The sequence below is a fragment of the Poecile atricapillus genome, chromosome 5 (genome assembly GCF_030490865.1).
Source record: "Poecile atricapillus isolate bPoeAtr1 chromosome 5, bPoeAtr1.hap1, whole genome shotgun sequence".
Taxonomy (NCBI): Eukaryota; Metazoa; Chordata; class Aves; order Passeriformes; family Paridae; genus Poecile; species Poecile atricapillus.
In genome coordinates, this window is record NC_081253.1 from 15,109,852 (window position 1) to 15,133,388 (window position 23,537).

The 23,537-nt window shown below is 42.4% G+C and overlaps 1 long non-coding RNA gene across 1 annotated transcript; it reads right to left on the bottom strand.

Annotated features, from left to right (window-relative positions):
* Positions 1-545: 545 nt before the first annotated feature.
* On the bottom strand, positions 546-22,450 carry LOC131579676 (uncharacterized). The gene is made up of 3 exons (XR_009277750.1): positions 22,351-22,450; positions 6,077-6,224; positions 546-1,059 (listed from the first exon to the last, which is right to left on the bottom strand). It is a non-coding gene; the product is annotated as an uncharacterized LOC131579676 (long non-coding RNA).
* Positions 22,451-23,537: the final 1,087 nt, after the last annotated feature.

Consider the following 23,537-nt stretch of genomic DNA (forward strand, 5'->3'; position numbering starts at 1 on the left):
ATAGGTACAATCTGCAGTGTGCCCACAAGGAAGCTATGTGGCTGAAAGGTACAACATTTTCCTGGTTGTTCTCTGGACTTTGGTGGGAAAACAGTGCAGATACAGACAAAACAGTATAGGGGAAAAGCTGAAAGCTGACCACCAGCCAATGGGCAATGAAAAGCTCTCTAAAATACCAAGATGAATGTCTGCAGCACCAAAAGAAGCTGAACCAGACCTCAATCCACCATCTGTCTATCTTAATGAAAGCCTGAGAGAATGAGCATTTAGCATGTCATTTCAGGCTGCTACTCATGATCTCAACATCTTTTTCTTGAGTTCATTATTTTCCTTAAAATATAGTCTATAAGGATCTAGTAATGGCAGTATCCTTTTGTCCAGTTCAGGTATCAGGAAAGTCTTACGCAGTTAAAGTAGGTAGTAAATCGCTGTGATATTCAAAGGTAATTTTTCATCAGTATTGTCTTTTTTTCTCATCTGTACGTCTTGTTTTTTCACCCAGTTGTAATCATATGAGACTCATTTGTACTCTTCATTCTCAGGTAGATACAGCACATTTGCCATGAAAAATTTCCTGAATTTTAAGACAAGTCCAGGAATGTACATCAGATTTCACAAACTGCTTTTGGGTTGTCAGGTAAAATCTGTTCTTTCACAGCTTTCTAATTCCATAGATTGTTTGTTTCAGTGCAGAAAGGACAACAAAATAAAGAACCAAACCAACAAACAAAAATAAATGTACTCCCCAAGAACCTTACCAGTGATATTCCTGAAGATGAACATCCAACCCACTGGTCCTCTAGTGTCTGTCTAAAGCATCCATAGGCTCAAACACAGTTGTCAGCTTTACTCTGCTGTGGTGACAGCTCGGGGATTTCATGTGGCATCATATTTCTGGTAGCAGTTTCCTGGAGAGTAGACCTGAGCTCCTGAGAGAAATGATTGCACTATGTGTTTGCTGTGCTGCAGAGAGGTGTCTTGGGGCTCGGGGGTGATCCAGGTGTCCATCTGCACTCACACTCCCTGCTCCATAGGCAGTTGTCTCCCTGGTTTCAGGAGCTGAAAGATCAATATCTCCATGAAGAACACTCTATATAGCTACAAGCTATTCAACTTCAGGATACAGATGTTTTACAGACAGGTGTTACTGACCCTTCTGCATGGCTCACACACAGAGTCCCATGTGGCTCCTGCTTGCCAGACATCCAACATGAGCCATGTGGGATGTCCAACACTGGCTTCACCCACAGTGAGCCCAGCCAGCCACCTGCCTGAGGGTAAACCTCCCTTCTCATAATTCTCAAGGCAGTGGACCCCTGCTACAAAGGCACTCAAAATATAACTTGGTGTGTGTTCAATTCTCTGGGGCAGGAAGGCAAACACTGGTTTAGCTGACAGGGAGCAGCTCTGTTACATGAATACAGCATCCTTCTGTAGAACAGGAGCTTCCACACATGGATCCTTTCAGGACCACGTTGGAGTTAGGCTGGTGTTATGTGTCTGCTACAAACGAAACCCATCCGTGTTCCAAAACCAGCCTGCTTTTATGCTGCCATGGTAAAAAAGGATTGTTTTCTTCCTGCAGCCTGATTCAATTTTAAACCAAATTTTTATAGCTCCTATCTGTTTAGGCTTCCAGTAAGACTATTCTCATCTGAGCAAAAACTGTTTTGAGGAAGTTTTACCACAAACCCTTAAATACTTTGATATGATACTGTCCATTGCACTGACAAACTCAAGGTTAAAAATAGAGTTTACGGGCTTAAGTTTGGCGTCCAAGCTGACTGCAGTATTGCAAAGCAATTTAAAGTCAGCAAAATAATGTTTAACATGTCCCAGATCCCAGATCTCCTTGGAGAAGCGAGTTTAAAAAAAAAAAATAAAAAATTAGGAAAAAAGCTAAACAACCACAACATCAGGTCAGATGGTAACATACTGCTGCCAAGTCTCATCCATACAAAGTCATTGCAGATGCTTCCTGGTCAGTGACAGTCTAAACAAGCAGTGAAACACTTACAGCTGTAAGGCTGCATGCCTATCCAAAACAGCCTTCTGGAAGGGAAGGTGCATGGTTTCAGAGAAGACTCTGATGAAGTTCAGATCCTGTGGCTGTACCAGGGCAAACATGGGGTTAAGAGAAAGGGCTGGATGAGGAGATGCAAGGGTCTTCCTGCAAAGGATGGTGAGAAGAGTTTATTGACACTTTGCTGCTCCTATTTGCACTGTCACTTACAGAGTCTGTAGGGGATTCACATCACCTAGATAGAGGGAAAAGGAGGATTTTAATTCCTGTGATTGATAGGCCCACTTCTGTCCCTTTTTACTCATTTTTCTCCCAGTGCTTTTCAGCTGAGTTGTAACTAGAGACAGGGTGTGGGACATACTGGTGGTGCCAGAAGTAGTGAGAATTTCCCCTGGAGCCCAGCAGGTGTGAGGTACTCATGCCATGCTGATAAATCCTATTGCCAGATTTGGCTTTTTGATGGATATTTTTTTCCTATTGCTCAGATCTGGCATGGATTAATTTAGGAAGATCTTGCTTTTCCCTATGAGGTAGGAATATAATCTGTTCTTCAGGAATCTCATCATAATAAAGTCCTCCCTGAAGGGGAAGATGCCAGGAGTACACTTTATGCTCTCACCCTATTTTAAAAGATCTTAAACTTCAAAAGCACACATGTGAATTGTGCTGGGAGAAAAGCACCAATTCTGAAGATGCTTTTTGACTACAGGTTTCTGCATGGTGGCTTGAAACTATCAGGATGGGGAGTTTTTTCCATCCAATCTGCTTTTTTCTGTCCACAGTTTGTTGTAGTTTGTTGTAGTGGCATCACACCACCACTGGAAAGCCTCAGCAAAAATCAGGCTGATGATGTGCATGAAACTCAGTGACTTTATTAGAGATTGATTTTGCAGCACTGGCCACTTGCACAAAGCGTCTATTACAACACACGCTGGTTTTGGTTGTTTATGACTTTGCCAAAGCTGAATGTTTGGGTTCAGGTTTTCCATGCTGGATGTATCCCTTCAAGCTGAATTGCTCTTTGTTGTTCCTCTTCCATCCTCCAAACACTTTCTCATCTAAGCTGACCTGACAAACATCTAAAAGAAGAAAAGCCACCCAGTCCCCATTTCTCAGCCCTGTATCTGAGCAATACTGGGCAGAATGTGTCAATAAGCACTGCTACACAGAAGGAATTAAACCACTTAGAAAATGACAGGAAGGAAGTTTTTGGAGAAGCCAAGAACCACAATCAGGTTTCCCTAGCCTACAAACCGTGTCCTAAATATCAAGCTTTTTGTTCTCCCTGTCCTTTGCTGCAGGACTTTTGATTTAAAGGTTAGGATGACATGGGTGTCAGAGGAGTCAGAAACTCTGGGTCAATTGGGTTAGGGGATCTTTGTTCTACAAAGAGCTTCCTCTGCAGGACTTTCTTTGGAAATGTCTTGTAATGTAGTATTTCTGTACACTAACCCTCTTCTCATTTGTTGCTCCACAGTCATCTGTAGTATCCACTCTCTCTGCTGAATTTCTCAGAGATGAGCCCAAAGTCTGACCAAACAAACAAACAAAAAAACAAACAAACAAAAAAAAAACCAGAAAAAAAAAAAAAAAAAACAACTTTCACAGGAAAGAGTGATTTGCTAGCAGATAGGGGACCAGGACAGAAAAAGGGGGGTGACATGAGGATAAAAGACTACAGCCCAAGACAGCACCTGACCTCTCCATGCAGAGCTGAAAGGTGTCCATCAGTACTGCCCCAAGGTGTTTAACATGTCACAGGAAAATTGATAATATAGGCTACTTCTCCTCTTCTGTACTCTGGAGATGGCAGCTGTGACCTGGCCTTAGTGTTCTTACTGTGACTTCCTGGGAATGGGGCAGGAAAAACACATCCAGAACTCTTCCCTGGTGGAAGGTCTCAGGGAACTTCATGGGACCTACAGAAACCAATTGAAAGTGTTTCAGATGGGAACGTTGAATAAAGCTGTCTGCTTTCTTTCCTAAATACATAAGATGTGATTTAGAAATCTGTAATGACCCACCACCCTTTGAAACCAAAGCAGAAGTTTCTTTAGAGGTTGCTTCAGAGCAGAAGCCTGATTTCCTGTCACCAGTCTCCCCACTGCATCTGACAGACGAAGGCAACTAGATGTCTGTACATAGCTAGCTGAATGCTGGGACATGAATGCTCTGTACAGATTAAGTAGGTCTGTTCTAACACACTTCCCAACAAACTGTACTCTTCTTTAGGCTGTAGTTCCTTTCTTCTTCCTGGTTTCAAAAGTGATTGTAATTTACACATAGATAAAAAGTAGAGGCAGGAATCCAGCTCAGTTATTTCAGTCACATTAAATCAGCCCTTTTCCTTGGGTCATGTCTTCATTATTATGGTCAGGAAGCCTTGAGGACTCGAGGTCTATCCACAAGGATACTCAAGTCTGTACATCACTGCACAAAGTGAGGAGGCTTTGTAGGGAACATGGGATTGCCTCTAAGAAACCAGTGCAGATGATGGTCTTACATGAATTGCAGTTTCTGGCTTGTTCCTTTTGCCTGGTACACCGGGTCAGAGGAGTTGTTGGATACCTCTCCCTGTGTTCTAGTGCTGATGTGCCATTAGGAGCCATAGGGAAAGGTTCAGCCTGGTTCCTAGTCAGAATTACCCAGCACAAACTGAGGGAGACAGTCATGCTCCAGCCACATGATATTTAAGTCTGGAAAGCTCATCCAACTGAAACTGAACTGCTTTTATATTTCCACTAGTTTTCAAGTGGATCAGATCCTTGACCACATTCACTGTGAGACCACAGGGATGCTTCTGCTGCTGTAAGAGCAGAGAAGGGAATGGGAGAAATGTAGGGTAGGTGGATTTACCCCTGAAGATTAATGCTGGCTTTGCTTGCCCTGACTCAGGCTAGTCATCAGATACTGACACCTCCCTGTGACACGCTCTAGCTCCAGAACAATTCAGTCCTGTGAAATTTCCTTACTTTGAAAACACATCAATGAGCTCTTGGTTCAAATCTAAGATGATATATAAATCACAGCATTTTTTTGGCTTAAAATACAATGCCTTGCAAAAAAAAAAAAAAAAAAAAAAAGTATGTTCACTAATCCAGCCAAGAACTGTAATAAACTGTCAACATCAGTCTAGTTCACTTCATTTTGGGGTCTTGCTAGTTCTTACGGAGAGGTTCTTTGGCTATGATGTCCAGACTGGTGGTCCATGGAGAATTTTCTGTTCCTGTGCTTATGTTTTTTCTATCTGAATCTGATAAACCTCATTAAAAGGAGTCAGAACCCTATGGGATGAAATATTAGGCATGTCTTCATGAAATACTGTGCTCTGAATTGACCCAACACAAGAGAGCTCCCCGTGGGATCTAATGCAGTCTTTTAAGTGCATTGCTGAGCCCAGCTAATAAGAGTTTTTTAGAAGTAGATTATATTAGTTGCCACTCAGCACCTTGTGATCACATTTCCATGGCTTTTGGACCAATTTGGAGTGTGGGCAAAACACGTCCTGCATGCCTGCTTGCAAAAGACTGTGTGGATCCATGTGCATGTATATCTAATCACATACATGAATTCTCTAGGTGACATGAAAATCCTTGCCCATAGCACAGGAAGGATGTAAGAAGCTGCATAGTCTTTGCCTTCCTGAAGTGCTGGGGCCACTTTGAACATAAATCTGAACATGAAAAAATTTCCTGAGGGAAGGCAGGGCCAAGTTGGGGTATATCAGAGCTACACAAGTAATATAAAACTTCTGGAAAGCCATAAAGATTTATGGACAGGATGTCCTCTGTTCCCAGGTAAAGGAAAACAAGTACTTCCACAAGAAAAGGAGGAGGGAGAAAAACAAATTCCTGCTGTAAATCTCACTTAAATTGGGGCTGTGATACAGAGAGAGTACAGCTCAATTTGGTTTTCAAAATCCCATACCTTGTTTGTTTGATTTTGGTGCCCTATCATGCCCTAATCATCCCTGTGACATAATGCTTCTATGTTAATCTGTAGTTGCCATCCCACATATTTGTGCCTGCTTCCTGCACTCTGCGCCAAACCTACCTTGGTTTTTCTGCTCCGCGGTTTCAGCCTTCACTCAGCGACAGCGGTTCTTGCCAGTACAACTTGTCATCAGCTCTAAGGTCAGCCCCTCACCGACATCCCATTCACACGTCATCAGGCAGCCAGGGGCTCCCAGCTAAATCCAACCCTAAAAAAGAAAGGGCTTAGCAGTGCTATAAAAATTAGAGTTGCCTTTGTTTGTCTTCATCACCTCCCAGGTGATGCTCTACTGAGAGCAGCAGTTCCTAGTCTGAGCCTTGTGCCCATCAGCAGCGCTACGTGGCAGGCAGATCTAGTCCAGGAGGCAGAGTGGAGCGGAAAGACCACAGTGGCAGCTGCTGTTGCAAGAGACATCGTTTTTGTTTTTTCTAACAGCAGGCTATTTCCATGCAGTGATATTTCATTTATCACTTTTTGATTGCCTTAGGAATGCCTCAGACAGGTGCAGGTGGTTGTCAAAGAAGACACCAAAGCCATTCCTCCTTGCCAAGGTTTGACTCCATCCCAGCAGTTATGGATAGCTATCTCTGGCATGGAGAGGTGACTTTTACTCCTTACAGCTTAATCAAACCTCAGATGTGGCATCAGCCCTAAAGAGCTGATGGCATTTCTTCTCAAGGCTAGAGATTAGAGACTTTGGCTGCATGCCGGTGTGGAGGCAGTCCCTGCAGGTGACCTCTTGCCATGCACCAGCTGGTGTAAACTCACCAAGCTCTGCACTGCTGCACATGGTTTTGTCACGCAGACCTGCCCTGTGCAGCCCTTTCCAGATGGACAATCAGGTCTGAACTTACAAGTGACCCTGTGGTCACATTAGCTAATGCATTGTGCCTTTCCTCACGTACCATTGACCAAGTCACTTTGACATCACGTGGAGGATGGAGAGCACCTTTTCCAGGTTTGCTAGGGAGTGATGCATACCTGGAAAACTGACTTGACAACTACAGCAATTTGAACAAAGTGCAAGGCCCCAGAATGTTGCCACTGAAGATGAATAGATCACACGGACACAGGTCGAGGTGTGGTGAAGAGAAGAGAGAGTTTATTTTTCCCTCCAGGATTTATAGGTCCTGGGAAAGTCTTTAGAAAACTATGTTAGCAAGCTCAGAAGCTGAGTTTTCAGGGCGACACCAGAACATGAAGAAGATGGAACCTGGTAAATCAGACTCCTTCCTCAGCAGGGGATGGCCTCATTGCTGGTTTACAAGCATCATTCTCCACCAAGCAAGGGGCTGCTGCTTCTGTGTGTAGTTGCCTATCACTGCTGAGTTCACTGTGGGAGTGTGCTGTAAACGTGCTGAAAAGCCAGCTTGTACTCAGGAAGCACAGGAATGCCTGCAGAATAAATAACAATGTAAATTAGACAGGATTGGAGCTCACTAGCCCCAGCAGGAGTTATCCCCTTGTCCAAACATTGAGCCAGCAGCTGATGAGCTTCCTTGTGTGCTCAGCAGGGCTCCTGCCAAACTGAAAAGATTAAGAAGGAAAACTTGCCCCAGCTGAACAAATAGCCCAGAGGTCTGCCTGAGGCTCAGTAGATGATTGGGGTGGCATGGTTAGGCATTAGTTTCTGTAGCCTGAGAGACAGATGCAAGGAGCACCCCATCCAGCAGCAGCTGCCACACTAGCCTGCAGGACCTGCAACAAGCCTGAAATTGTGCCCTCTGGAAAAAGATGTCACTCAACAGGCGAGAGTAAGGTTCAATTCCAATCATACAAATTCAAATATCATCCATTCTTAGTCAAACTCTTCTCTTAACCACGAGAACAGACCTGGAAAACCAAATGCCTCCTACTTTGTCCCAACCCTAGCACAGGAAAACAGCTAGTCTATAAAAGAGACATCATGTCTCCCAGAAATGTTGACAGTCCTCCATGTTTCACCACTATTTCTGAGCCCAAGAGTCAAGTTCTTCTGGCTTATCTCCCCTAGGATGGTTGATGGCTCAGCAGGGACTGCAAATCTATGTCTTACAGCTAGGGAAGCACAGCTCGAAAACATCTTCTAATTTACAGCTAAGCATTTCTGCAAACATAAATCCAGTGCTGATCCATAGGGACCAGCATAATCATACATTAAGGAAAACAGAGCATTTTGAAACTCTAGTGACAGGTTCAACCCTACCTTCCTTAAATCACCTTCAATGATCTTGGCCTCATCTCAGTTCCTAACTGAAATTAAACCTGCTGTCACACTACTTTTCCTGAGTTTCTGCTGCACCTGAACTCATTGCCAGAGTCTGACAGCAGGGAAGAGAGGGAGCTGGGGAACCCAGTGAATATTATCATCATGGGGGAACTTTTAATATGTTTTCCATCATAGCCACAAACTGAATGATCCTTTTATGATGCTATCCCTATGGCATCTCAAAGGATGGAAAATAAAACATATTTTTATGAAGCCTCTTGAAAGATATAACTATTCATTTTTATCTGTTGGAGCCCTACAGATGAGAGACTTGACAACTACTTTGCTTTCTGAATGCAAGAAAGTTTGTGGGTTGGTCAAACTGAATGTTACTCTACTAGCTTAACACCAGGACATCCCAAAATAATGTGGACAGGATTTGGCATCTCTAGACTCCCCAAAGATCAGTTTTGGCATATTCTGGAGGTAAGCTGTGACTTTAAGAAAAATTTGAGGGATCATTCTCATTTTTTCTGGTAAAGAAACAAAAACAGTTAAGGTCTTGGCTTGATGACATTTTATACAAGCAGATGTGACTTTACTCTGCTTTCCTCTGCAATTCCTCTTACACCAGAAATTGCTCACCACTCTATGCTGCTTGTGTTGCTCTTTGCTTGCATTCAGTCATTTGAGATTCAAATTGACCAAGCAATGATTCTTCCAAAATCACAGACTCTGGAGGGACAGGTAGGTTTTCCACCAAACACATAGAAACCACAGACTTTTGTTCATGGGAATGGTATGTGACAGGGACCCAGTGGAAAATACTCTTGGGTCTCTGGGAAGTCTTTTTGTACTGTCCTCAAAGGAGCCAAACAAATACAAACTCTAAAGGGAAAGATCTTCACGTGAGAGAAAGTACTGACACAGCTGATCTTTCCAGGTGATGTTATGGCAACAAGAAACAAACAGAAGTCTGACTTCCATAAAGCATTTCATGAACCTGGATTTGGCATGTCTCTGAGATGCTTCAAAACAGCCATGTCATGAATGTTATCTAGTGGGGATCCCTACCTGGACTGTAGAATGATATTAACATTTAAAATCTGGTTTTAGATCTGTATTCCTTAGGAAGCACCCTTCTTTTGCTCCTAAATATATGCACAGAATGTTTACAGGGATTCTGATCCTAGTATAAGCACCCAGAGTTAAAGAAGGACACTTAGATGTGTTTTCACATCCCCAGTCTCAAGGAGTTTCCACCAGAGAGACTAGAATCCATATTAGCAGTCTTGTTGATAACACTGTGTAAGAAACAGTAAAAAACATGATCTGTGAACTGCAAGAGATTTACAGATACAGAACACAGAAGCAGGACAGTGGTTATGGAGCTGAATACATAGCGCCCAAGGATAGGAGGCGATTTAAAGGAACTTATAAATATCCAGGCACCTTTCACTGGGAATGGTTTAGATATATCACTTCTGAAGCCTTCAGCAAATCACATAAATAAAGAAGTGACAAACAAAGGTAAATCAAAAAGTGTTTTAATATTCAGATACTCTGAAAAGGCCTCTGATGTGGCAGAAAGTTGATTACGAAGTTTAAAAATATTAACTTGGCAGGGAAAAAAAAATACCCTTTCCTCCCACTGTGCAGTTCTTTTTCTTTGTCCTGGTATCAGACCAAAAGCTGCACAAATCTTTGGAGGCATCTCACAGTATGTGCATGGTTTCTGGACTAGAAATGGTGTAAATAAATGCACCTTAGACAACAGAAGTGCCCCTTGCTCCACTACAAAGGGTACTGCAGAGACATGTCCATGACAGGAAGGCCTTTGGGAAGGAAGGTCCCTGTGAGCAGCTCCCCATGTGAAGGTTGTTGAAGTACTCATGCCTTTCATGTATCTGTGTTCAGCCTGTATCACATATAGTTGTCTAATTTGTCATTTTAATCCTTCAGCTGTGGAGATACCTCAAATTACCAGGCAGAGAATTCAGAGCTTCACTCCCCTTGCTATCTTCCCAGTGCAAAACTGACATTTCCCATGTCTTTTCAAGCCTTCAGTCTCTCTTCTTTTGTACCACAGAACCCAAGAACTTTTCAGCATCTTCCTCTACATCCGTTTCTCTTTAAAACACGGAGGTAGGGAGTGTGTTGGACACTAAAGCTTTCAGTCTTTCCTCTATAGTTTTCTAGATACTCGGTCAGCCTCTTCTTTTTTCTCTGGATCTCACCAGTTGCTTTGTCCCTTTGTGAAGTTTGAGGGCCCTACACTTCAGCTAAGACTTCACTGATTCTCAATTGGAGATTATTGTTTTGTACATTTTGCAAGGCAATGTCCTCCTTTATATACCCATTTTTCAGTGTAGACTGAAACCCTGTTTTCCATTTTGTCTGGTCCATTTTCCACCCCCTCAATCTCATATTGGACAATGCAGAGCTGCTGCTTTGCCATTTATTCCCCCATCTTGAGTACTACCCTCTTGAGCCATTGATCACCCTTCTGGAAAATTTTATGCCTTTGTGGAAGGAAATCACATATATTTCAGTCTGCTCCTGCAACTGGGGAAGACTTCTGCAAATTCCTGAGTCTCCATCTCATCATCAGCAGTTGAGATAGAGTTTTAAAGTCCTCAGGGTTCAAGCTAAACTCACTTTTAACATTTTGCCCATTGTAAAAGATGCTTGATTGTCATGCTCTGTTCTCCAGCTGTCTTCACATAGACTTAAAACACATGGTACATTCCCATAACTCAATATGCCCTTGACTTCCACAGGCTTCAAATCAGTTTTTTCTCTTTAAGAAAATAGTAATGTAAAGGATTCTCTGTGTCTGTTACTGAACCACACTGGAGAACTTCTCTTCCTTTTCTGAACAGTAAATGAATATTTAATGAATGTTCTGCTACTTCCAGTATTTTATGTGCAGTCATTATGGTCTATAGATCAAACCTGATCTATAGACTATGATGATATAATAATGATTCCTGATAAATGTCTTAAGTTCCCCTGGTTGCTTACATGGCTGTAATAAAATCACCAGGCAAAGGTATCTGGCAACAATTGCCTCAGTTCCTGACCTCATTCCTCATGAATCGGCATACAGCTGCCTCTTACCCCCATCAAATCCAAACCCCAGAGGCCTGAATGATTATTGTACACACTTGAACATGCCAAATTCCCCGTAGATTAACTCCCCTCCACACACCACATCAGAATGCTTTACCTTTGCTTTGAAGAAATCACTTCCTTAAAATGCCTCTGGTTTAAAGCAACAGATGAGTTCACCCCTGTGGCCCAGTTTTGGCCCTTGTTCTCTGCTGAGGCTGACATTTTATACACAAGCTGATGTCTTCCAAAATCTTTAAGGGTTGCAGGAGTTTCTCCATTCATCCTTCATGATATACCCACACTTTATGTGCACTGCATTCCCCCATTAACAGAAAAGTGTAGTCACTTGCCCATGGATCCAAGTTCTATCAGACTCTTTCAGGTACTTCAAGACCAAAAAAATCTGTGGCTCACTAACCTCCTGAGCCAAAATGTTTGGTTTTTTGTTAAAACTTTAGTGTATTTTACTCTTGTGAATTTGTCTAAATATTTTTGAACCCAAGTAAACTTTCCCCAACCATATAAAACTGCAGCATGAAGTTCCACAGCTGAATTGCAAAATGCATGGAAAAACATCCTTTCTTCCTTTCTTTGTCCTGCCACTTATCTTCTTTTGGTATACCCCAGTTCTTGAATATGAAGAGACAGTGGGAAATCATTCCCTATTCATCCTTTCAAAGATATTCATACAGATGTCTACCACAGCTTTTCCTGATTGTCTTTTCTTCCTAGCCATCTCATTAGCTTCATACAGATGGATAGATTGTTCCTTTAAACTTTTTCAAATATCTACTTTTTACATGAACAATTTCTATGATGGACACATATTCTTCAGAAATTGGTTGAGAACCATCAGCTTTATTGTGTGTCATTAAATGGCTGTTTCACTACTGAATGTGCTACATTTGAACTCCCTCCTTAAACCAGTAAGTGGTTAAACACCTGTAGAATAATGTGGCAGAACTGCTAAGAACCAGTTGTTTTCCATTCCCATCAGTGTGAAAATGCCTGAACTTCTCAAGTGGCCGAAATTGAGAGTTACTATGCTACCATCCTCAGCTCGGGCAACTCCCTACACCTCTTCTCTTTGCCTGTGGCAAACACACAGTGATTCATTTCAGCTTAGTCTGAAGTGTTAAATTACATTATTCTTCATTTGCCCAGGGATAAATTGACTCAGCATTTAGGCTAAGCATTTAGTGTAAGGTTTGCATCCAGACAATTACCTCAGCTTAGCTGATGCACGGTAACTTGTTAAGCCACAGTATCTTAATTAGAAGACCTAAGGCTCTCGTAAAACAGATTGGGATTTTGAGATAACTTCTGCTTCTATTTTGAAAAGTTGGAATAAATTCCAGGGCAAAACTATTCTAAGACAAAGCTCTGCATTACAATCTCCCATCGTGTAGTCAGAAGAGTTTTGTATATAAAACAGGAGTTGCAGCCATTTCTTTTCTAATCCAAACTGTCCACCAACTACAGAAATAAGATGAAAAACTACCCTTGGCATAGATAATTGCAATTAGAGACTTTTGAAAATTCAAGCTCTCATTCCCCACTTCAAACACAATTCAGCAAAGTGTTTAAGCTCTGACTTGAATGGGATGACTTAAGTGATTAGAATTAACCACGTGCTGAAGCATTTTGCTGAACCAGGAACCTGAGGAGGAGAATAATGCCTTAAAATTATGACAGTTCTTCAGCTGGAAGAACAGCGAAGACCCTTATTCTGGGTACCAAACTTAAATTTCTTACAATTTTTTTTATTTAAAAAAATACTCTTTTGACTTGTTTCATGCTGCAGCCCTGGACAGGGCTGAGTCTAGTCTTTTGCAATCTGCAAAATAACAGCTCAAGGAAAGTATCTTCCCTTCCCAATGAAGAGATGGTGCATGAGTCTGCAACACTGACAACAACCCTTTAGCCCAGATATTTTTCAGTTTGGATTAACACGTATTCAAAGGTGTGTGCCCAGCAAGGAATGCTCAATTTTGTACTTCGAGTGTTAGAAGCAATTCTGAAAGCAGCATAATCTGAGTTACTTCAGCACTTGATCAAGTCCAACACAGTATAATTTAGGTTTTGGCATAGTATAGCTCTTAATACATCCTCTGTACAAAGATTCATTCCCATATGTTTCCACTGAATTTGTTAATATTCTGTACTTAATGGAGAGATGGGCTGAATAGGCCTTTAATTAGTTTGAATCAGTCCTTGAAACTGGGACATGATGTTTTGGTGGGGTAACATCGGAGAGCGTACTTGCTTCTCCCCAACCATTCACCATGTGTAACATGTACATCCATGATTTTTGTGACCTTGCAAATTCTTCTCTTGCTCATTTGCCATGGTAAATGCCAATTGTTTGCCATGGTAAATGTGACTGCAATACCAAAGAAAGAAACTGTGAAGGCTACAGTACAAATTCAGTTCTTGTAAATATTCCAAGCATTCATGTTAGGCATCAGCTGTGGTTGAAATACAGAGATTTGGGGTTTTTTTTGTTTTGCTAGATGATTGCTCTGTTTGGGATAATCACTGAAGCATGGCCTTGAAAGAAATGCCTTTACTCTGCTTCTGAGAGAACAACCTTGCCAGTTAAGGTCCACAAGTTTAAGGGTGACATGTATAGTCCTGCTTTTGAGAGAGGAAGTGGTAACAGGAGCATTGTCTTCTCAGTCCACTTTTCTGTGCTTTTTGTGCTCTGCAATAGAGGTAAGCTGCCTTCCACAGTGCATCAATTGTAATATCTCACTGCTACAATCTCTTTTTGGTCCCATTATCAGCAATGAATTAATTCAGGCCAATAATCTACTCAAAGATCAAAAGTAAAGTCCAATAGCACATTAGAGGAGCAGACCTCATGTATCCTGTGTCAAGCTTATAATTGTGTTGAGGAACATGTATCTGTCAGCCTGTTATCCTGACTTGAGTATCAGGCTACAGAGAACCAAGGCACTTCCTAGATAAACTGCTGTTAAAAAAATGTTCAGTTTATATTTTTCTTCAATTTGTCCTTCATCTTAGAGTGGATTAAATAAGGTCTTCATTCAGTAGATCAAAGTCTTCTATCAATAAATCACTTTAGGCAAATAGAGCTGGAAGAAACTCCTAGCCCATCTCCCTACCCTAAAGTAAGACCCACTCTGCCTGTGCCCTTCCTAAGACCTCCTGCAATCTCCCAAGGCCTTGCAAGCTAGAAATCTCATTACCCTTCAGGGAGCTTTATGTATTTCAACTGCTATGATGCTGTGGCGACTCTTTGTGGAAGAACTCCCACCTCAGATGGTGCAGTTGTGCTGCGCTGAGCTTCTGTCCTGGGTGTTGAAAGATTCCTGTTTGTCAGTCTTTGAGACTTGCTTGTCCACCTTCTCACAGAGACACATCCTCCTAAATGGCACTGACACACACCTATGTACAAAATGCTCGAAAACCTTCAACTCATAATCCCCTCTGATAGCAGGTGGGCTCCTGTGGGGAATCCAGAGGTTTTGCCCCAGATGTTGGGCACTTCCTATCCAAACGCCTTCATTTCTGCAGGAGCTAAAAATGCCTGGCTCACACAGCCCTTGCACACGATGCCTGGCAAATGCTGCAGATGAGGTTTCTCAGTCTAAGGAGAATGCAGCAATTAACACTACATTAATTAACAGAAGAAAAAGCAAGCTATTTTTGGAAGTAGGGCCTGCCCACTCAAAAGCATTCAGAAGACCCATTGTACCCTTCTGTTAACAAAGCCTCGTTAGCCTCCCGGAACAACCAGTCCAGAAATGGGGAAAGATGATTTAAACTGGGGCTAAACACTGTGCAGATCCAGATTTTGAGAATCCATTTTCTGGCCTACGTCCCAAAATTCTGTTGGATTGGAAAAGGAAACCCTGGGATGCCAGTAGAAGCAGAAGCTAAAAAGTAGCAGGGACTGCCCTGCTTTTTATAATTCTGCTGTCATGGAATAGAAAGAACCAGAGCTCCAGTATGTGCTTGGCTGAGAGATCCAAGTCTGTTTTAGGAAATTCATACTCGGCTCTTTTTGGACAGATAGTGTCTCTTTGAAGCACTAAAAAAATGTGCTTACAGAACCTGGCTTGTCTAATTTACCAGTGTAAGAAGAGGCAGGGCTCTGCCTGATGTCATTTTTCTCAGCCAGATAAGAGGACTATACCAGGGCAGCTTTTTAGCTGTCTGTGGTCAGTGGCATGGTGGCCTCATAAGGAAGCTTCCTTGAGAAAAGAGATAAATAAGGGTAAACCACAGGGAAATCAATTAGAAAGCAGAGAGAGAATGAAACTATATGAAAATGAAAAATATGCCCCCAGAAATCCTAGGTTCTCCAGTTTGGTCAGACCTGCTTATGAAGCTGATTCAGGTGGTGTTTGAATGATTTAAAGACCCCTGTGTAGTCTCACCAGAGGCACAAGTCAGGAGTAACAGCAGTGTAACGCTCATGTACCAGTAACACAAAGCCAGATTGCTGCCATGCACGAGTCCCAGAGTGGCTGCTGTCTTCCCAGCCACACTCTGGGTATTGCTGACTCTGGGAGCAGCTCTGGGGACTTGGAGAAGGAATAAATTAGTGCTCATCACTGAGAACTGGGGAGGAATTTTCCGATGGAAGTGTTTGTTGTCGGAAAATGTGGGTTCATTGACAGCTGCACACGTGGCAAGGGTGGACTGACTTCAGTGACACTTTTTTTTTTTAGGACAAGAACAGTTTTCATGTCCAAGCATGGAATCTTTACTCAAAAACAGAGCTGAAAACAGCAGCTCCAGAGTGCCCATTTATCCAGTGACTGCCATGTAAATTCAGAGATGGAAAGCATTAGTTTAAGTCGCTGTTGCATATGATTTGATTTTTGTGTCCTTGCATCTCTAGCAGGTCTCCTCACTCTGGACATGGCTGTCTGGGGAGAAGAACATGATCCCTCTTGCTGGGGAGGGCTGTTTCTGTCTTTGTTTTGCTTTGTTTGTTTGTTAAGAATACAGCATTATTTCAAGCAGTAAGAGAAAAAGAAAAACAAAGTTCTTGAAATCTCAAGTGATGCCAGAACATATTTTCTACCCAGCTACTTGCCATAAATAAAACTGACATTTTATATCTTGGCCATTACAGCTAAATGACTGCCATGATTATTTTTTTTCTTTTTAATAAAATAGAAGTCATGTTAACACACACTCACTACCAGAAAATTTTGTCTTGTTTCAGTTGGTGCAAAATGCAAATAGTGAAAATATCCATTTAGCAAGACATGTGAGAGGCTTTTTTTTTCCCTACCAAGCTTAATTTTCATTTGGGTGAGTCGTCTGGAATCCAGATGGTATCTGTGAGGGGGGAATGGAGACAGAAACGATTACTTCTCCATTTTTCTTCCAAGAACCACATTGCAAATAAATTTGGAAAGGGGACCACTTAGAGAAGACCTGTTCCAGGAGATCCCAATTTTAATTCTGCCAAGGTGATTAGAACAGTTCTACTTCCATACAGTTCTTTAAATTTTTCTAAGTCCTCAACTGGACATCAGGTGACTCACCAGCTCTTAGAATATTTTTTTTCAACTGAAACATTTTACTGTGCCCTTTGGCAATGGATTTTTATGCTGCAATTTTATGAAAAAGTTTGCATGAGGAACTTCCAGATTAAGAAAAAAAACAGTTTAAAAGTTTCTGTCTCCATCTATAACTGCCTAGTTCTGCACATCTGGAGTGTACCTGGGGATGGGATCTTTTCCTTTCCTGGCACAGATCTGAGTTTGATCCAATGCTTCCATTGCATTACACATTTTAACGCATTTCTCTGCATTCTCAGACAGTGATTTTTATGAGTAAATAACATTAACAATGAGTAGCTCAAAATGTTAAGCTCTTGAACTCAGAATTGGGTTGTACAGTGAAGAGTGGAGCTCACTGTCTCAGGATGAAAATAACAAGCTTGTATCAGACAGAACCAAGTTAAATTCCTGCCATGGACTTTTTCAGTCTTTGTGATGCCTCTGGAGCTAAGACTGGGCTTTGCACATATATACAAACACACTCAATGGTATGCTGCTTTTAGTAAGACCCTTTTATTTCCTCCGAGTCCTGGACTCTGTTCATGCAATGACTCATGAGCAAACAGCTTTGCAGAACTTATCCTTTGATTTGTAATGCTCCCTGCTGTGCCTCTGCAAAGTCTTTCATTTCTTTGCAAAGTTTGCACAGAACACTTTCATAACAATAATGTCCCAAAAGCTGAAATCAATGAGGACTGCATCCATTACACTAAGGATGCAATTGTCTTGCCATTTTCAACTTTGAAAGCTGGAAGCTTTAAAACATTTACCATTGAAGGCAAGAACACATACTACTACTTAGGAGCTCACATCCTGTTAGCTTTAAGTGGAGTTTAGGTAGTAATGTCAGATTCCTAAACACTGCTTTTAGCAGCAGTCTGAGGTGGTTTAACCTCTGTTCTAAATCCAAGCACTCCAGCTATGTTTGCGCTGCCTCCAGTAGAAGTTCTGGAGCTCAGAGCAAAACAAATACCTTGAGATGGTGACACCTGGACTTAAGGTGGACCCCAAGTCCCATCCAGCTTCAACACCTCAGAAATTCATTTACCTGAAAATTCTGAATTCAGGTCAGAAGCCAGACCTGGCTTGGCTTTTTTGCTCATGCTTCTGGCAAGAGAGGGAAGCTGACAAAACCCATTTTGGCCTCTGCAGACACAGGGTGAAGGGGTATGTCTTAGCTAACATCAGGTAAGAGCACTAGAAGAAGCTGCCCAGAGAAGCTGTGGAGTTTCCAGAAATGTTCAAAACCCACCTGGACATGATCCATAATCTACTGTAGGTGAACCTGCCAAAGCAAGGGGGTTGGAGTAGATGATCTCCAGAGGTTCCTTCCAACCCCACCTATCCTGTGATTCTGCTTGATTATGTGAAGAGGTAGCCTTCCATAATGTTCACCCATCCCTTCTCCCCAACTCTCATTTCAGTGGCATTTTCGTATCTAATTCCCTCAGTTGCCCTAGACAAACTTGGTAACTGCAAACAGCACAAACATATTTTCTCGCATCCTTTCCAACAACATCTGAACAGCTCACAAATGCTGAGAGATGCAGGCTTTGCAATACCTCCATGGAGAGCAGGCTTGTGCTACCTGCCTTTATTGACAGATGGAGAAATGAGTAATGTGACTATTTAGCAGTGGTTGTTACAAAAATTTCCAGCTAAATGACAATGAACATAAATTGTTTTATATTTCCATGGAAGCATCCTTTTCCTTCTTGCCTCAGAGCTGAAGGACCACTAAAATATTAACTGGACAGTGAGGCTAGATGGGAAATTTTGTCTCGTTCATCTTTTATTCTCTCTTACAGGACAGTTTCTTGTGTTGGGGACTTCAAAGGACTGCACCAGATAAGCAGAGGAGAAATACAGATTAGCTGAGACATCAAGAAGCATTGGATGAGGTCAATTAAAAGCCAGATTAAACAAATGGAACTTTCAACTTCGATCCAGACAGGAAGAAGCAGTCAGTTTCAAGGGTTGGAGATGAAAAGAATTCCAAACAGCTGATGCAGAACAGAAGCATGGGGGTGGGAATTGTATGACTAGCCAGGGGCAACATGGCAGTGTGGGGCAGAAGTACCTTCCATCTATTGTCTTCAGACAGGACCAAAGCTCTTCTGGATCAATGACATCTGGAGGATCTGAAAGGGAAAAGCCCTGGCCAGGTTAAAAACTGTCTTGGTGGCCACAGAAAGGAAGATGAAGCAGAGCCCCAGAGTAAGGGCTGGGGTGAGTGAGGGCAAGGACAAGCTGTGCTGCAGCAGTCAGAGGAGTGGACCAGCAGTGAGAGGAGGCAGATTTTGTGCCAAGTGGATTCTGGGTCATGTAACCAGAGCCAAGCTGCTGAGTCATTCTGCAGAGCCTTCCAAAAGTCACTTTGCCCACCTCCTGCTGCCTCAGTCAAACCCATCTGAAAACAGGGGTCAAGACAGTCAGGAACTGTGCTGTGAAAACAAGGTGCTGGCTGAATATGCCAGAGGTGATCATCAAAAGACCTGAGCCCACACCAAGACCCTCTGAGAAAACAGCAGAGGACCCCTGAAATGCTGGGATAAAAAGACTGACTTTGTTTCATAGAGGAGTTTTTTCAAGACTTTGCATTATTCCTTGTCCATCCAATTCACTCACTTGGAATACTTCCTGTTCTCCAAGGCTCTTTTTAAAGTCTGGACAACTAAAGCAAAAGCCATAGTTGTAAACAGCGGTAGATTCAAGTTTAAGTAGATCATACTCTTCCTCTAGGCTGCCTCAGTGATATTTTTTCGTAACATCTCCTGGAATTACTCCCCTGACCATTAAAAAAATGGTACCTTTATTCAAATAACTGTTCCAAGCCACTTTCCAGAGTCATTGTTTACCCTGTTTTAGTCTTTCCATTCCCAAGTTTGCCTAATATTTGTATCCTTGCTTTCTAAAAGGATATCATCTTAATGGTCTCAAAATTACTGTCTTTTGGCTCATGCTTCCATGTGCATCATCTGCCTCCGTCAAGAATCTTCAACCAGTGCAGCATAATCTCAAAGACATTATGTTCCCCAATTAACAATGCCCGATTATAGAAGCTAGAGGCCAACTAATGCTCTCTTGACAAGTGAAAAGCTACAGTATGATCCCAGCAATTCTCTATTGTGCTTGACCAGAAGGTCCTGAGTTTGAAAAGAGACATGTGATCGCTTACTAAGATCTAGGGGCTACAAGATGCAAACATGGCAAGCAGTCATACAGCAGAGAGAGTTGTTGCATGGTAAGGAATGACAAGGGAAATACTGGGCACAAGTCCACAAGGAAACAGTTTTCATGACCTTTGTGTCCAGGGACATTACCCTGGCCTAGATCAGAACATGGTTTACATGAACAACCTTTTCCTTGCAAAGCAATCTAGTTCCAGTAAGACACACAGCATTTCTTTTTCTCTCAATTTACTGGCATTGCAAAGACAAGATTTTGGAGGCCCTTCCAACAACTTCCCTTCAGTATTTTAGTTTATCTTCCTTTTCTTCTCAAGAATCCCAGGACAAGCCTGATGTCAAACTCTTCCCTTGAGGCTGATTTCCATCACTCCCAGAGTTATGTTCAAACGCACATATAGCCTAGTAATTAATACAAACTATCATGAGCTGACATGTACCTCTGTCTGTGTATCAGTATCCTCCATGCCTCCAGAAGATGGATGGATTTAAATAGCATCTTTGAAGACAGCTGAAGAAAGTTAACTAGGGATTGACTAACACAGGAAAGCCATTTTTAGCAGTCAACCAATATCTGGTTACCTTGTTACGGGAAGCTTATGCAATGCCAGTAAATCCTTAACTAAGGAGATAGATTGGACACCAAAATTATTTCATTCTGAGAATGTCTATAAGATTTCAAGAAGAAATACATTTGACAAAAAGAGATTTACTTGTCTTCTGCTGTTGGAGCTGCAAGGGATCTTTTTTTTTTCCTTCAAGATTTCCTCTGGAGCTATGCAGGCTACCAATAAAAAAGTGGAAATTCATTATGAAATACCTGCTTCCAGGAGCAACTTATTGAAATAAACTTTCAAATTTCACCATCTTCATGAGTATTTCATATGATCTAGTAGTACCAGCATTTTGGGGCATGCATTTTTAAAAGACTGGTGTTTTAGCACGCACATATGTAAAAAAAAAAACTTTTCTGGGAAGCATTGGCATGGCCACAATGATCTGAACAGTCCTGGGCTGACCATCCCAGAAAGTGAATAACTTTGCACGGATGGAAAGCACCGGGCAAAGCAAGCTGCCATTAATCTTCTGCCTCTCGTCCCTGGAGAAGGAGGACGGAAAAGGAGGCACAATTCTAATTTTGTTTTTACCTTTGCAACTCCACTAAGATCGTCCCTGAATCCAAGTAAGGACAGAGTTTGGCCCATTGACTACCGAGCAGGAGTAGGGGCTGATGCAACTGGACCCATGTGCAGAGGCAGCTGGCCAGTAACACACTGTCTTGGGAGCCAGGGCACGATGCTGTGAAATGCTTGATCCAGCACAGCAAGATGTTTTCCTTATTTGCGAGCCCTAATATGAGAACAAGGCACACCAAGTGTATATATAGCTCTGGGGATCTGGATGGAGAACTTTTGTGTCCTCAAAAAAATGATAAATAAATAATTTGCTGGACAAAGGGGGACAGCACTGCCTAGCTTGGAAGGAATCACTTTTTTAGGAAGGATCAAGGGAGGGCAAATGGCACCAAGCCACTTCTAAAAATTGATTAGGAGGGCAAAGCATGTGCAGGTTTCCAAGCAATGAGTAAGCACCGTGACATCAAGGAAAGGTTTTGTCAGTGGGATGAAGAATTCCCACCAGTGATGTGTCTTGGGGATGCAGAGCCAGACAAATGCAAGAAGCTCCCTGGGGAGAGACTATTGAAACATATCACATACCCTTGACGATGCAGTTCAGACCTCCCTAGAGAGATAGAGCAGATTATTTCATAGGATCACAGATAATGGCAGAACTAAGGTCTATCTATTGCCATGTCCTGGTTCAAACAGTCAGCAGCACCAGGAGGGCCCCAGAAAGGAGTAAAATATTAGAATTTACCATCATGGGATGAAACAAACCCAGATCCCAAGCTAGATCTTTGTCTGCTCTTTAAAAATCAGCATTAGCTCACACTAGGAATCAACAAGTCTAACATCCCTTTCAAAATCATGATAAATTCATTCCAGTTACTGTGAAAAAACTCATATTCAACAGAAAATTCGGAGACTTTCTGTTTTCCCTTTAACCTGGCTAAATGTTCTTGTAGCTACATCCCATGGCAAAGTTCACGAGTTTGCCTGTGTGGTGTGTTAAACACACGTATTTACCCTGTCCCTGGTCTGAGTGCATGTTGCCACTTAATGTCACTGAAAGGAGTCTGTTACCAGACTCTTATGCCCTTTAATCTGTGCAGGCATGGAGGCAATATCAGCCCCATACCCTTCCAAGGGAACAACTTCCCTGCTGGAATAGACTCACCTCCCAGTTTCTGGCCTGCAGCTGCAGGGATCAGTTCTGTTTTCCAAGGAGAGCAGCCTTGCCTGCAGCACCTCGCTAATTGTGCTCCCGTGTGGGCGTGTGGCCACAGCCTGACTCACGCTGCCAGTCAACGCCACCAGGCAGGAGCACAGGGCTCCTGTAGTGATTATCTTATCTGCTGCAGCTGATGGGTGCTGTTCTTACAAGTGAAGTACCTAATCCTCTTTTCTCTCTCCTAAGCACGGGGCCTCCAGGTAGCCTTAGGCAAACCCAATCCCTGTATTAATTATTGGTTGCATTTTCTTAAAGCCGTTCTTCTTTTCTTTTCTTTCTTTTTTTTTTTTTTTCTTTACAGATTCAGTCACTCCTAAGTGAAATTCCATCCATCGCCCTTCCCTCATAACGGGTTCACATCTGTTTCTGTAGTCTTTCAGTATCATAACAAGCTCTGATTTTGCAACAGTAGGCAGATTTGGGGGTCTGAGGGCATTTTGGGGGGGGGGGGGGGGGTTGGCAGATTAAACTGAACAAACTAAATAAACCTTCATGATGACATCAGGCTAAAAGTCAAACTCACAGGGAGCAAAACTCAGCTCCTCACCTCCAGTCTTGTAAATGCATCTCACCTGCATTTACAAGTCCATGCTGGGGCTTTAAATAGCCAAACGAACAAGCAAGAAATATCAGGTGTGCACAGGGCCTAGAAAACACCTCCCGATTTCACTTTGCTGTTCTACTCCCAGCAGCTTCAAAAATGAGAGATGTTAAGTGCTGGGGGAGGGTTCACAAGCCTGTTGAAGGAGTACCATACTGCTGTCCCCATTAGCACAGCAGCAAGTGAGAAAGCCTGCAGGCATGTGCATTTCTTATTTTCCAAATGTAAAACATACCTTTGTAATAACCCCATGCCCAAACCTATAGCAGCTCCACCAAATGAATGTCTTTTGCTGTGCTTGCCTCTCAGCCTGTGCCATCAGCATACAGGAATCCTCAGCTTTACACCTTCTCCTGGGTGCTTTTTAGCACTTTCCCACCAACCTCAGAGAGGACACGCCACTGTGCTCATTATAGTAGGGCCATTTGTTCCAAATTTGGAATGGATTCTTGCCCAGTTTACCTTTACCTGCAGATCAGGCAACCAGGGCCACCTTGGCTGTTGCCAGCTGCAGCTGGATTTCCAAGGGTAA